The sequence below is a fragment of the Populus nigra genome, chromosome 3 (genome assembly GCF_951802175.1).
Source record: "Populus nigra chromosome 3, ddPopNigr1.1, whole genome shotgun sequence".
Taxonomy (NCBI): domain Eukaryota; kingdom Viridiplantae; phylum Streptophyta; class Magnoliopsida; order Malpighiales; family Salicaceae; genus Populus; species Populus nigra.
Genome location: NC_084854.1, coordinates 11,915,514 through 11,931,538, shown reverse-complemented (window position 1 = coordinate 11,931,538; position 16,025 = coordinate 11,915,514). Strand labels below are relative to the sequence as shown.

General features: G+C 35.0%; 1 pseudogene; it reads right to left on the bottom strand.

Annotated features, from left to right (window-relative positions):
* The window catches only part of LOC133689411 (uncharacterized), a 152,508-nt pseudogene extending 148,017 nt beyond the window's left edge, over positions 1-4,491 (bottom strand).
* Positions 4,492-16,025: the final 11,534 nt, after the last annotated feature.

Below are 16,025 nucleotides of genomic sequence, written 5' to 3'. Positions count from 1 at the left end.
TGATTCCCTTAAGCTTTTCTCCTTAACCCATGTAACAAGCTTTGGGCCAATAGCTCCCAAGTCAGTTGACTTTAGGGTATTAGGTGTTAAAACACCCCTTCGGGCTTAATTGCTTAGGTTAGGGAGGCTACGAAATCAAACTTATCTACGTTCTTATTATCATCATTTTTTTTTCCTTTTTTTTCCTTTTTTTTTCTTTTTTTCTTTTTTTTTTTTGCAAATTATAGACTATCCCTATCCCTTAGTTGTTACCTTTAACAAAAGAACATAAATAATGTAATAATCCAATGTGCAACCCACAATCATATGTTAAAGTGTGTGTGTGAAAATGAAGGTTTAAGAATATTTGTTAAATGAGTATAGGAGCAGAACCAAGTGATAACAATGCGAGAGTTTGTAAACCTGAATATTTCAAGAAGTATTCTAATAGGCCTTGTTATGAATATTGCAAATAACCATTAGAAAATGTTTACTAAGATGCGTCTCAAGAGTCATTCCCCCTTACTCTACCATCCTAGTAATAACAGTTTTGCCAAATGAAACAAAAACAGTTAGTTGGTTAGTTTTTTTTTTTTTTTAAAAATACTACTACCCTCTCCCCCCAACCAAAACGAGACATTGTCCTCAATGTTCTAAGGTAGAAAGATAGAGTATAGAAGACATCACCTGAAACAACGAACACTGACAAACCTGAAACACACTTAAACAAAAATAACATAACAAAATACTATGTGAGAAATAAAACCAAAAGACACAAGGATTCACAAACGAAGGCTCAAATCCAATCTAAGCTTTTTACGGCTTTCTGTAGTTGACCAATTGATGCGACTCATGGAAGGATCAATTACAGGGGTGAAAGATTGTAGTTTGTCGATCAATTGTTCAGCAGTAGCAGCAGAGATTATGATTTTTCGTGCCGAAGATGTTAGAAATTCCTGTTCCACAGCTTGATCAAGAAAAGACAACAAAGTATCATAAAAACCATTAACATTGAGCAAACCTATAGGTTTATGGTGAATGTGAAGTTGGGCCCAAGAGGAAATATGAAAGATCTCTTCCAATGTGCCCAGACCACCTGGTAAGGCAATGAAGGCATCAGCATGGTTAAACATTGTATACATTCGATCAAACATTGTGGAGACCTGTAGTTCCTCTCCAATTGTTCTTCCAATGATGTCCCCTTTTGTTAAAGCTTTAGGGACGACCCCCAAAACTTGACTACCTCCTAAAAATGCAGCTATCGCCACACCCCCCATTAACCCAAGGCTGCCTCCCCCATACACTAAATGCATCTTTCTCTCAGCTAGGACCTGACCAAGATGATTTGTTGTTTCTAAAAATGCTATTTCCTTCCCAGGACTGGATCCACCGAAAACACAAATATTTTTTATGTGATAACTTGAGGAACCTGCCATTTCTACACGCTTCTATATCTGTCTAATGTAAGGGATGAGTAGAAATGAGGGGAAGGAAAAGAAGATTTTATAGATGAGAAATTGAAGATGCAATCATACCACCTATATGTAAGCCAGCTGGAGTCTCACACTCTCTCTCTCTCTCTCTTTATTTATTTATTTATTTATTTTGAAAAAGCATGTGTATGTACAGGTAGTTATGATTGTGGCTCACATCTTCCCTTGGTTTTACGTCCAAGAACGGCTTAAACGCCCTCTATGGGTCGGGGATAGGCTTCCCATCCAATTTTCTTAAAAACTGGCAAACAGGGTCTTTTTTAGTCAGATTCCCAAGACTAAGTCTATCATATTCTTTATGAAAACGGGGCCATAAATCATGAATTGCACGATGCACATCTCCACTAGGATGCGTCTCAAGGGTCAACAAAAGATTATCTAAAGACCCCTTACTCAGGCCATCCTTAATGAATTGTATTTTATCTTCACGGTTTATAGATACCATTCCTAAATAACGACATGTTGCATTACAAGTCCATCTGGCACATTTGTGACAGACTTTCAGTCCTTTTGCACGACGTTTCTTTGCAAAAGTGCTTTTACCTGTTCCAGGCATGTGTGAAATGAAAGAATTGGAGGACTCACCTGATAATCGGACCTTTGCTTCAATCAGCCAACGAATATCTTCAGGAATTCCATGATCCATTAACAACTTCAATCTTGCACACCTAGCACGGTAAATTTTTGTAATCACATTCTGAGGCAGAGCGGGAAAGTACTTTTTCAATTTTTCAAGAGTGGTGTCCATTTTGAAATGAGAATTGGAGAAGAGATTCAAAGAAGAGAGAAAGAGCAAAGAATTGCACAAATATATACAGATATCAGTTATTATGGGAAACTGAAAGAACCGACTTAAGTCACGGAGTACCGTTATCCGCCATTTGACCGGGATGAGAGACTAGCAAAACAAGAGTCACACCAAAAGGAAACACAAAAACAATGTGAGAAAAACAAAATAATCAACCTTTATCTACAGGATCATTCAAACCAATGGATTCATTTTCACTAGGAAAATTATCAAAGTAAGTTTTCAAACGATGTCCATTTCTTTAGAAACATTGTCATTCTTTGGATTCTCAATATCAAAGGCCCCGTAAGGATACACATGTTTCTCAATAAATGGACCGCTCCATCTTGATCTTAACTTTCCAGGAAATAAATGGAGTCGAGAATTATAAAGCAAAACTTTTTTACCAGTATCAACTTTTTGACAATTTTCACAAGTTTTGCAGAATGCATGTGTGTCTTTGAACATGGTGGGCCAATAAAATCCATTTTGAAAGATTTTCGCAATGGTCTTTTTTGATGAGAAATGACTTCCTCATGCTTCAGAATGACAAAATTTAATGACACTACTTACCTCATTGTCCGCAATGCATCTTTGAAATATTTGATCAGGACAATGTTTGAATAAGTTAGGGTCATTCCAATAAAATTTCTTCACTTCGTTCAAAAACTTACCTTTGTCTTCTGTACTCCAATGAGTTGGCAAGTCTCCTGAGGCAAGGAAATTGATATTTTTAGCAAACCAACCCATTGGACTAAGAGAAAGTAAGGATTTGTCAGGAAAGTAATCATCGGTTGGTGTGATGTCAGATATCGAATCTGTTGTCACTCTTGACAAAAGATTCGAATCAACATTTTCAATGCCTTTTTCATCCGTGATTTCTTCCTGAGAATAAGTCATTTGCAAATCTTCAAATTCATCAAACTCAGTATTACTCAAAGTAGATTCAAATTGATCATAGACCAATTCTTCAATAAAATCTACTTCTTGTAAATCATTATCATCTCCAGGTTGCTTGCAAATGTTGAAAATATTCATCTCCAATGTCATGTTCCCAAATGATAGCTTCATCAGTCCATTCCTACAATTAATCAATGCATTAGAAGTTGCAAGAAATGGACGCCCTAAAATAACAGGAAATGAATTGCATGCTTCAACAGGTTGTGTGTCCAAGACAATAAAATCCACAGGATAAATGAACTTATCGACTTGTACTAACACATCTTCAACTATTCCTCTAGGCACTTTTACAGATCTATCGGCAAGTAAAAGAGTTACAGAAGTTGGTTTTAACTCACCTAGATTGAGACTTTGAAAAACTGAATATGGAAGTAAATTCACACTAGCTCCAAGATCAAGGCTTTTTCAATTTTATGTTCTCCAATAAAGCAAGAAATTGTAGGACAACCAGGGTCTTTTATATTTCAATGCATTATTGTTCTGAAGAATGGCACTTACTTGTTCGGCTAAAAAGGCTTTCTTTTTCACATTCAGTTTTCTCTTCACAGTGCACAGATCTTTCAAAAATTTAGCATAAGAAGGAACCTGTTTGATAGCATCCAGCAAAGGTATATTGATCCTTACCTGTTTGAAAGTTTCAAAGATTTCAGAGTTGTGATTGACTTTCCTTTGTTTGGTCATGGCATGAGGAAATGGAAGTGCTGGCGGAGAATCAGTCTTTTCTTTGCAATGATCAGATTCAACCCCTTCCTTACCCTAAGAGATTGATTCATCATCATTCTCATAAGGTTCAAGAATGGGTTTTTCAATAACCTTACCACTGCGAAGAGTGATGACTGATTTTACGTGATCCATGTGTTGGTTTCCCGAACTACTTGCATTCGCATTGTATTGCCCCTTGGGATTTTGTTGTGGTTGAGATGGAAACTTACCTTTCTCTTGAAAACTGAGAGCAGATGTCAATTTTGCAAGAGTATCTTTAAGATCTGTCATGCTTTGAGCAAGTTGAGTGTTAATTGCCTCTTGCTTTTCCATAAATACATGCAATGTTTCCTCAAGATTTCTTCTAGGAGGTGGAGCATAAGGAGGTGCATATCCATGAGAATTTTAGAAATTATGATGTGCTGGAAACGGTGGCTGTGAAGTTTGAGCATTATTGTTCTCACTCTTCGAACTGAAATTTGGATGATTTCTCCAACCAGGGTTATATGTTTGCGAATATGGGTTATGATTGGGCTTTTGAAAACTGTTTAATGCATGAGCTTGTTCATGGAGACATTCTTTAAAAGAAGGCAAGGTTGGACAGTCATTGATTGAATGTTCGTTGGTTTCACAGATTTGACATGCAATGTCTTGAACAGATTTTAATTGACCACTCTTTTTTAATTCTAGTGCCTCAACCTTTCTAGCTAAAGATGCAAACTTGGCTTGGAGGTCATGATCTTCCCTAAGGTTGTACATACCTCCACTAGATGTATGAGGTTGGGTTTTACTTGGTGCCTCATAAGTACCTGTGGTGTCCCAATTTTGCGCATTTTCAGCTAGCAAGTCTAGGTATTCCATTGCTTCATTAGGGTCTTTATCCTCAAAAGTTCCATTGCACATCAATTCAACCATTTGCCTATCTCTAGGAGTTAACCCTTCATAAAAATGTGAAACTAATCTCCATGTTTCAAAACCATGATGGGGGCAAGTATTAAGCAAGTCTCGATACCTATCCCAACATTGATAAAATGTTTCTCCTGGTTTTTGAGAGAAAGTAATGATTTGTCTTTTGAAAGAGTTTGTTCTGTGGGATGGAAAAAACTTCTTTAAAAATTGTTGTTGCATTTCATCCCAAGCACGAATGGATCCAGGTCTCAAATTTTGTAGCCATGTTTTAGCTTTATCTTTTAATGAAAAAGGAAAAAGCTTCAATCTAATGGTGTTCAAGCTACAATTTGATTCATTATATGTGTTGCAAACCTTCTCAAATTCCCTTAAATGCAAGTATGGATTTTCTAAATCTAAGCCATGAAAAGATGGTAAAAGTTGAATAATGCCTGTCTTAAAATTAAAATGAGATGCATTAGGAGGAAAAACTATGCATGAGGGTGCACTTGTTCTTGTGGGATTCATGTGGTCTCTAAGAGTTCTAACCCGAATATTCTCATTATTCTCATTATGAAGCGATTGGTTATCTTCTTCAGCCATATTTTCTGAAAATGATGAGGATACCCTACAAAGTCTACCACTTAATGTACGTGACCACACTCTCATGCACGTGTAAGAAGAAAATAAAAGAAAGAAGAAAACAAAAGAAAGAGAAACAAAACAAAAGAAACAAAGTTAGATACAAGAAAAGAGAAAAGAGAAAATAAGAAAATAAAATAAATACTATAATTTGTACAAGAATTTACCTCCCCGGCAACGGCGCCAAAAACTTGACACGACCAAAAGATTGATGTCTTCTCCCAAGTGCAGGAGTGTCGAAGTAATAAATAACCCGGTAAGACCGGGGTCGAACCACAGGGAGGTTACGTGTATAAATTATAAGCAACAATAACACTACAACAATAGTAACAACAACAACAACAACAACAACAACAACAATAATAATAGTGATAATAATAATAATAGTGAAGAAGAAGAGGAAGAAGTTGATGAGAACTTTGAGATGAAAGATTAACGTAAGGATTAAACAATGATAACAACAAATATCAAGGTTAGAGGATCCACTAATGGTATTTCAAACAAGTATAGTATAAACCCTTATTATTCAATTGGAAACCACACACAAGGAGGTTCCAATCAAATTATAAATTGTTAACATGATTACATTAGCTATCTTATTCGAATAATGCTAATACTTGTAAATGTTGTCAGGCATTCATGATTATAACTTATGTTAACAACAAATCAAGTTCCTTTCATAGCTCAGGTGTCGGTTATACCATATAGTATGGGCTATGAAAGTGCCAAGTATTTGTTGTACCAAGTGTTATACAACATAAATCTAGATTAATCATTTAACAAGCAAAGTATTAAAAGTGAACAAGATAACAAATATAAAGCATGTTAGTATCCAACATTAAGGTCCATGTTAAGTTTATATTATACTTATTCTTACACCATTAGTGTACCCTTTTCACCTTGACATAATAAACTTAGTTAAACATAATGAAAAAAAGAAACATAAATAAACAAGGAAAGGAAATGAAAAGCATAAGCAAGAGATTAATATAAGCAAAACTTAAGCATTACAAAATATAAAGAGAGAAAGCAAGAGCATGATCTTGATCTGAACACCAAGATGCCTAAATACATGGCAAATGCCTCCTTTTATAGGCCAAAATTCGGAACTATTGATTTGTTGACTAATTGATGAGTGGGTGGCCACATCTTGACTTGGTGACAATTCTTATCTTCTTGTCTGCCAAAAACGTCATTGATGACGTCATAATTTGAACAAACTTGAATCATGAAAGTTCTAGGAAATTGTCTCATCTTTCCAGGGTAAATATTTGAGATCATTTGGACTTCTAGAACTCGATATATGGGCTGAACACTGAACAGTGTCTGGGCTGCAGGACAGATTCGGACTTCTTCGTTGTTGCTACAATTTGGACTTGAAAACGGCCTTTTTAAATCTTGGGCTCCACATGAAAGTTGTAGGCCTATGTCTTATCTTTCCATCCGTATAAAATGGATCTAAATCCAAGATCTACAGCTCCAGATATGACCCAATTACCAAACAGTGTTCCAGTTTGGACTGCACCAACATCTCTTTTCTAAGTTTGGCCATCTCTTTGTCCTTTCAATTTCAGTACTTCAACTCATCAATCAATTCTTTCATTTATGTGATAGGCCTGCATTTAAGATGAACATTTACCATAAATTAAAGGTATCTTATATAATTAGATATGTTATTATAAAACATGATTTAGTTAAGGAGTTATTGATACTTTAAGTGCAAAATGATGATATAAAACCTTGATAAAAATACACTTTTAAGTACTAATCACTTATATGTTTATCCTAAGTAACAAGTTGAAGCATGTTAAGATTGCCTTGAGAGACTTTAATAAAAAAAATTTTGCATAGTATGATGCATCAAAATCCTTGTGACTTAGATATTCAGAGAACTGAACCTATATTGGTTAATGAGTATGTGAGACTTGCTCCAGCTAAGGAGAGCTTTTCTTAGGCAAAAATCTTAGGTTCAGTGGCTGAATCTAGGGGATAAGAATTCAAGTTTCTTCTTCAACTTCGTTAAGAATCATCACTATAGTAATAAAATTCTCTTAATTCAAGGTGATGATGGCACTTGTATTACTTAAGCAAAGGAGGTAAATGACACCATTGTTAATTACTTTTGGGAGGGCCACTGATGTGCATCATGGGAATTATAATCCATCTCGTAAAGTTAAATCTAATATACAAGAGGATTTAGATGGTCCAATGACAAGAGCGAGAGTGAAACAACTACAAAGGGCCTTGACGAGTCAAATTGGAATGATTGAAGCTGCGTCGGAGTTAAAATTAGCAATCAATTTGAAATTGGTTCAAGGGTGCTTATTTGCCTACAATTGAAACTTCGTGATGAGAAAAGCTCTTAAAGGTTCTTTTGATGCTGAGCTACTTGAATTTGGGTTGATAATGCAAATAAGTGAAGGAATTGATGTTGTTTACGGTTAGAACAGTAAATGAAGTTGAACCTGAATTTGAAGTCATCCATTGCATGTGAAAACAAGACTAATCTAGGTGAATTTCATGTTCAAAACATGATCTTTCTAGATTGTCCAACCATGATTGAATTGGACTTTTATGCAAGAAGTTATAGCCATGTTAAATTTGGTCTGTTTATGTTTCAATTGAAGTCTGAAAATATGTGCTAGTTAAATTTATCTATATACTTTGTCAAAGTCTTTTTTGGGCTTGACTTCTGTCATGTTGAATTTTTCCTAACTTTGGATGGATGTTCTAATTATAAATATAGTATCAGAATATGTAATAAAACACTTTTGGCCAAGATTTGAAACTTAATTCACAGAATTAAGAGTTGTTCTTCCAAATTGATTTTGCGAAGAACCCTACCTGACTTATCACTCTTCAATTACAAAGAGTGTGGCGTCGAAATCCTAGATTGATCTTTATAGTGTCCAGATCGACTTATCAAAGTATCATTCTAGTCTATCCTCCATTTTATTTACCTTAAAATCACTATAATCCAACCTAAACACCAAAAGAAAGACAACACAACCAGATCCATCCTTCATCCATTTTTATCAGATTCATTGTTGCCGATTTTCAAATCATTCACGGCACATCAGCAATGGTCAGAATATGTTGATGATATCTCTCTTCTTAGTAAGGTTCTTCCTAGATGATTGTCTTCATCTGAAATCACAAGCCTTGATAATTAGATTAATGATGATGAGATTTAGAAGGTCCTTTTCTCTTAAATAAAGCTCGTGGTCCAAATGGATTCAGTATGGGTTTCTTTAAAAAAGTTTGGAGTATTGTTGGTCAAGACACTATTGTTGTTGTTTAGTCCTTCTTCAGTTCTAGCTGATTACTCAAACAGGTGAATGCAACTACTTTAGCCTTAATCACCTTGTATTGCAAAGATTATTGCTCTTAGGTGCTTCCTGACTTGGTTGACCCATTTTAGTCTGTTTTATTGAGGGGCAATATATTAGCGACAACATTTTACTTTCGCAAGAGATTTTTCATAATTATCATTAAAAAGGGGGTCCTCCTAGGTATTCTTTGAAGGTGGATTTTATAAAAGCTTATGATTCAGTTGGGTGGGACTTCATTTTAATTATTCTTCGTATAGTTGGCTTTCCTTCCTGTATGGTTAATTGGATTAGCAAATGTATCTCCATTACTAGATTTTCAGTTTCTATCAATAGGGAGCTTCATGGCTTCTTTACTGGTAGTAGAGGGTTAAGGCATGGAGATCCCTTGTCACCTTATTTGTTTGTTCTTGCTATAGCAGTCTTCTCAAAGTTGATGAGTTGGTTGGGAAGAGATCAGAATTTCAGATACCATTGCTAGTGTGAGAGGGAGCATCTTACTCACCGATGATTGGATGATTTTTTGTCGCGCTAAAGTGGGTAAGGTTTCTTTAGTCAAAAAGTAAGTGCATTGACCAATTTCAGCTTCTTTTTGGTTTGTCTCCGAACCATGACAAAAGCATCATATTTTTATGTGGTGTTCAGCATGTTTTTAAAACTCGGCTTCTTTAGGTCCTTGGTTATAAAAAAGGGAATTTTTAAACCTGGGAACACTTCTTATCACTATAATTCTCACATCTTCTGATTGCATGATCCTTGTGGATCGTATTATGGCTAAGGCTAGGAGGACTTGGATAAATTGCACCCTCTCGTATGCAGGTAGACTTCAACTTATTAAGTCCATCCTTTTTTCTATTCAGGTGTATTGGTCTTCTCTTTTCTTTCTTCCGAAGGCTATTATAGCGAAGATCACATCCTTGCTACGTAGATTTTTGTTGGAGGAAGATTCTTGGTTTGCATAGTATCACTCGTAGACTTATATGTCATTGTGTAGGTGATAGCCATTCTATTTCTCTTTGGTTTGATAAATGGCATCCTGTGGGTCCTTTAGCAAAGCTTTTTAGGGAAAGGATTATTATGGATTCTGGTTTGGGTAGAGATGATAGGGTGAGCTATATTATTGACAATCAAGAGTGGAGGTGGTCTCTTGCCATATCTCTTAAGTGGATTGAGCTTGCAAGATGTACTATAGTTCATTCAAGAACTGAAGAATGCAACAATCACTTTCACACGTTAAAACTGAAAAATTCAGAATTAATAATCATCAAAAACTGCCGAAACTTAGGTTACATGTGTTTAAATAGTTCTTAAAAGTAACCCTAATGGATTTACCCTTGTGGGCTGAACTGACCCATATAGAAAACTGACCCAAAAACCCTAAACTGTAAAGCCCATAACCTGATCCAAACAAGCCCTGGATCCTAGCTCAAAACAAAGTTCTATAAGCCAAAACATGAAAGAAAATAATAAAAATAACTGATTTGACATTAAATACCACGAGCCCTTCTTTCCTTGTGCAGCTAGGATGGATAAGGAATCCTTATAAGAAAAGGATTCTGAAACATTAATGAATCCTTGCCACTTATTGCAGGTCATTAAAGATCCTTGTGGAAATAGAAAATTCCCAAAACAAGCTCCCACTTCCTTTGTCGAAAAAGGATCCTTGCTAAATAGGAAGTTCAGAAGTCAAAATGATGTAAATAACAGAATTTGTATAGCCTTTTCTGACCTATATCGCAAGTCCTTTCCGAACGTGGATTCTCTTGGAAATGTACCCCAACATAGACAAATACCTCTGGAATCTTATGGTAAAGTTTCAGCTTGATCCAATGGTTGGAGTTGAAGTTATGCTTAATAGTATAAAACTGAACGGTAGAAACTCTTATGCCAAAATCCGAATTTGACCTTGCTTGGGTCGTATCATAAGGCCGAACCGTATCATTTTTATTGCCCCTTCTCTCAGCGCATTTGGTATGACCTTTGCTCTAAATACCCCATTCCTTTCAATCATCATCCTTAGGCTAGTATCGTTGCATGACTTTCTATCCTTGGCAGAGATAGCTCTCTTCAATCTTTAGTTACTATTAGATTAATGTTAGCTATTGCAATATACTACATTTGGAGGGAGAGGAACGCTAGGTTATATGGAAAGTCTCCTCGCAATGCTCCAGTTTTTTATAGTGATATTGTTCAGTGTATAGCTATGAAAGTAACCTCTGTCATAATGGCCTCTTTGGATACTAATAGAAGGCTTCATATTGCGTGGAGGTTTGCTAACAACATTTTTTACTCTAGATGATTTCTCTTGTTTTGGTTTTAAGGGCATGTCCTCTTAGCTTTTCATTGGGGTATGCATTGGGTTTCTTTGTGTTTGTTTCATTCACATAGTTTTTCAGCTTCGATGACTAGGTTTTGAGGGACTATCCTCTTAGCTTTAAAGGGTATGACCTATGTTTATTTTTTTTATGGAGTTTTTGGTAGGGCTTTTTGTCCGGCTATCCTTACCTATGGGCCTTGCCTTTTGTTGTAGTTTTTGTGTTTTCCATTTGTTTAATATACTTTTTATATATAAAAAAGCATATGTGAAATGCGTATGATATTTATTACTTTTGTTAGTGAACTTGTTAGCTTAGGTAAAGAGATCACAAATGAGAAAATGGTTGGAAATAATTTGAGATCTTTACCTAGAGCTTGGAAACCTAAGGTCACGACAATTGAGGAGGCTAAAAATATTAAAACTCTTGACTTTAATGATTTCACTAGTTCATTGATTGCTTATGAAGGATGATTGAGGAGATTGAAGTTGAAGATAACGGTGTACAAAAGAAATCATTTGCTTTAAAATCAATGGTTAAATGATAGCAAAATCAGATACAATGATGAAGATAATGATGATTAGGTAGTCATGATGGCTAGACAATTTATCAAATTTTTAAGGTGTAAGAAGTTTGGCAGAAATCAAAGAAACTTTAAAAGAGAGAGAAAGATGACAAGGGAGATGATACAATCCAAGCAACGAAAAAACAATCAGATTTGGATTCTAACGTAAAATGCACAACTATCCAGTTTCACGGAAACAGTCATAATTTTCAATCCAACCATTGGATCGGGCTGAAATGTTAAGTGGAGTTTCCTGGCATGTTTGCCTATGTTGGGTTAAACTTTCAGATCAATCGGAATTCGAGAAGACAGTGCAATACTGATCAACAGAGGCTGTATGAATTTTGTTATTTACTTCTTTTAAACTTGTGGACTTTCTATTTGGCTAGGATTCTTTTCCTACAAGGATGTAGCAGCTTGTTTTGGGAATCTGCTAGAGCTACAAGGATCTTTAATGGGCTGCAATATAGTTTCCAAGTGTGACAAGGATTCATAAATGTTTCAGAATCCTTTTCTAACAAGGATTCCTTATTCATCCTAGTTACAACAAAGAAAGAAGACTTTAGAATTAATTCTACCTTCATATCAGATTTCCTAGTCTATTTGGAACTTTTTAAGGGTGACAAATCTGATTTTAGTATATTTATGATAGTAATTTTCGGATTATTATTATTTTCTTCTTGGTCTTTTGGTTATTATTATTTATTTGGGTCAATTGTAAGTGAGCCTCATATACGTCCACCTAAGCGGGGTGCATTAGGGTTTATTTAATAAGTCTAGAGTTAGTATAAACAAAGGCATAGCCAATATGTAAGTTAGATAATTCAAATTAATAAAACTTCTTGTTTGCTGCACTTATTGTGTGTTGGTGGGATAATCTCTCTTCCTTGGTTCTCTAAAGAACTGAAAAATAACTTATCGAAGAACAATTTACTTTATGACGTCATCCTTATACTTCTCATTCACGAATCAATATTCGTTAGGTGGGGGTTTCTGTTTCGATTAGTGTTAGTGCCTAGGTACAAGTTATCTTTGTGTCACACTTCTACCAAACCTAATTTACTTGGCTTTCCAAGAATTGATGTCTTTGCGTGTGGATTGCGTGACCACAAAGTTCGCGTAAGGAGAATCAAGCAATAGGAATGCTATCATATGCCATGAATGTAAAAAAAAACTTAATCATGTGAAATACGATTGCCTAGATGTCAAACAAAGATCAAAGTTTGACAAAAAGAAAAACAAAAGGTATTAAAGACGTATACTTGGGATGGCGATGATGATAATGCAACCTCTTCAAGTGATGATGATACAAAATTAAAGGAATTAGCTAATTTATGTATGATGGCTAATATGGGTATATGCCACTGTAGAAGGGATTTGCTTGATGGTAAATAGTAACATCGATATTGATGAGGTAAATGAACTTATACCTCATTTTACCTTTGATGAACTGCAAGATACATTTATTCAGAGTATAAAAAGGTGCATAAGAGATGTATTTTACTTCAAAGTAAACTTGATACTATTTAAAAAAAACTTTAATCTTGTTTAAAAGAATATCTTGTTAACAATAAAAATAAATTTTAAAAGGCAATTGTGATTCTTTGAAAAAATACATCCAATTCATCAAATTTTAAAAGTCTAGTTTAACTAAATTTTCAAAAAGAGAAACGAAATAGATTTCTAGGTAATCAAAGAAGTGTTTTTGAGAAAAATAGTTTGGTAAACAATGAAAAATAAAAGAACTTTACTCAAACTTCTTTGTTAAAGCATCAACTTCTCCAATCATATGCAATTCTTTTGGCAAAAATAGTTTTCATAAAAAGCATTACATGCACAGGAATATTTCTAATAAAACCAAGCATGTGTAGGTGCTAAAGAGCATATTTGCTAACCAAAGTGAAACCATGAGAAGGGTACCAAAACCAATATGTTGAAAATTTTTTGTAAAAGAAAGAAAAGGACAAGTGGTATTTACATAACGAATTGATGCAGACCTCTTGAACATGCGATTAAGCAATCCACATGCAAAGACATAAATTTCCAGAAAGCTAAATAATCAGGTTTGATAGGAGTGTGACACAAAGATAACTTGTATCTACCAACAATATTGAAAACAAAAACTGTCACCTAATGAATATTGATTCGTGAAGGAGAATGTGTGTGTGTTGCATTTTTTTTTTATAATTTTTTTTATATTATTTTATGTTAAATGAATGATAAAAGAAAAGATAGAAAAGATAAAAAGATAAAAAAAATAGTTAACCCAAATGTTTCAATTGCATACTGCCAAATTTTAAAACAAAATTCATACATACTTAAAAAAAACAAAATATATTTTTATCATTTTTTAAAATATACAAAATAGATATTATAACCATTTTATGATCATCCATTAGGATTTGGCTAAAATTTCAAAAATACCACAAAAATTAGTTTGTTTAATTAATATTTGAGGTATAAATTTTGCAACGTGACATACTTTTGGTATTAAATTAAATAAATTAATAACAATAAACATTAGAAATGAGCTATATCTTGCAAATAATTATAATACTAAAAATTAGACTTTAAAATGGTTAGAATTTAACCCAATAAGGTAGATACTTCCTCACAAAGGAAGATCTGCCATGAATTTCAGGCAAGACCATGGTTAGAAAGATGACCTAGAAAAACAATCAATCAACAATGCAGTTTACCTTTTTTTTTTTTGGTAAGTTGACGTATGTATTAAAAGAAGAAGATACAAACATTATAAGGGGCATACCCCAGATTTACAATGATAACAGAAACATAAAACAACAGATGGCTACAAGCTAGCCACCGACCATAACACTGAAACCTCACTGGATTCGTTAGGGAAACCAATACAACCAGCTAACTAACAAATTAAGAATCTATGGTATTCACCCTCCAAGCTCGTTGGATCCTTTTGTTTTCATTTGTTGGTGCGACATTCCTCATCAAATCAAGCTTATCACGAATGATACATTCGATTTGATTAAAGACCAAATTCGAAGTTCTAGACATTCCAGCAAAGATCCTTGCATTCCGTTCTTGCCATACATGATACACTGTAGCTGCAAAACTCAGTTTACGAGAAAAATTGACGAAACTCTTGCCATGCCAAGAGACAGTGGCCCATCGAATCCATTCATCCCAGCCTTTTGTCATTCTTGGAATGTCGCATCTGTCACAAACATCCCACCAGATCGCTTTAGTATAGGAGCATTCAAAGAACAAGTGGTTGTGATCCTCATTGTTGCGGAGACAGAGCGAGCATCTATTGGGACCATGTATACCAAACCGATGAAGTTTATCTTGAGTTGTGAGTTTCTGTTGGACAACCATCCATAGAAGAAATGAATGTCTTGGAACAGCATTCTTGAACCACACAATGTCATGCCATTCAACCATCTGACGATGACGTCTTAGTTGTTCCCAAGCTACTTTGATCGAGAATCTGTGATTTGGTGAATCCAACCAAACTATCTCATCCTTTTGCCCCATTTAGGATTAGAATTGGAAGGAATAGCTTCTATAATGGGGTGCCAGCCAATAGCTTGGGTGGTAGGAGTTTTCCATTCTGAGTTATGAATTAGCACATTCACCTTCGCGTTCTTGGCCATACCTGAATCATAGATGAATCTTTCCCCGTAAGAATCCGCGAGTGGGCTGTGAGGATGCCAATTGTCAAACCAGAGAGAGGTTGTCATTCCATCTCCTATGATGTACTTCATCTTCGGCCATGCTAAGGATCTCAGCTTTAGAATCTTTCCCCAAGCCCAAGAGCAGTTCCCGGAAAGCCAAGTAAATCAAGTTTGATAGGAGTGTGACACAAAGATAACTTGTACCTAGGCACCAGCACTATTGGAAACGGAGACCCCACTCAACAAATATTGATTCGCGAACTAGAAGTATAAGGATGACGCCACGAAGACAGTTGTTCTTCGATAAGTCATTTTTCAGTTCTTTAGAGAACCATGGAAAGGAGATTATCTCACCAACACACACACACAAAGTGCGGCAAACAAAAAGTTTTATTAATCTGAATTGTCTAGTCTTACATGTCTGTTTATGCCCTTATTTATAGTGACTCCAAACTAAAATAAACCCTAATGGACCCCTTACGTGGACTTATATGATGCCCACTTAAACCCAAATAATATAAATAAACCGTAAACTAAGAAGAGTAACAATAATAAATCCAAAATTAATATCCTAAATATGCTAGAATCAGATTTGTCACCATTAAGATGTCCCAAATAGACTAGAAAATCTGATCTGAAGGTAGAATTTATTATGAAGTTTTCTTTCCTTTTGGTAGCTAGGATGAATAAGGAATCCTTGTAAGAAAAGGATTCT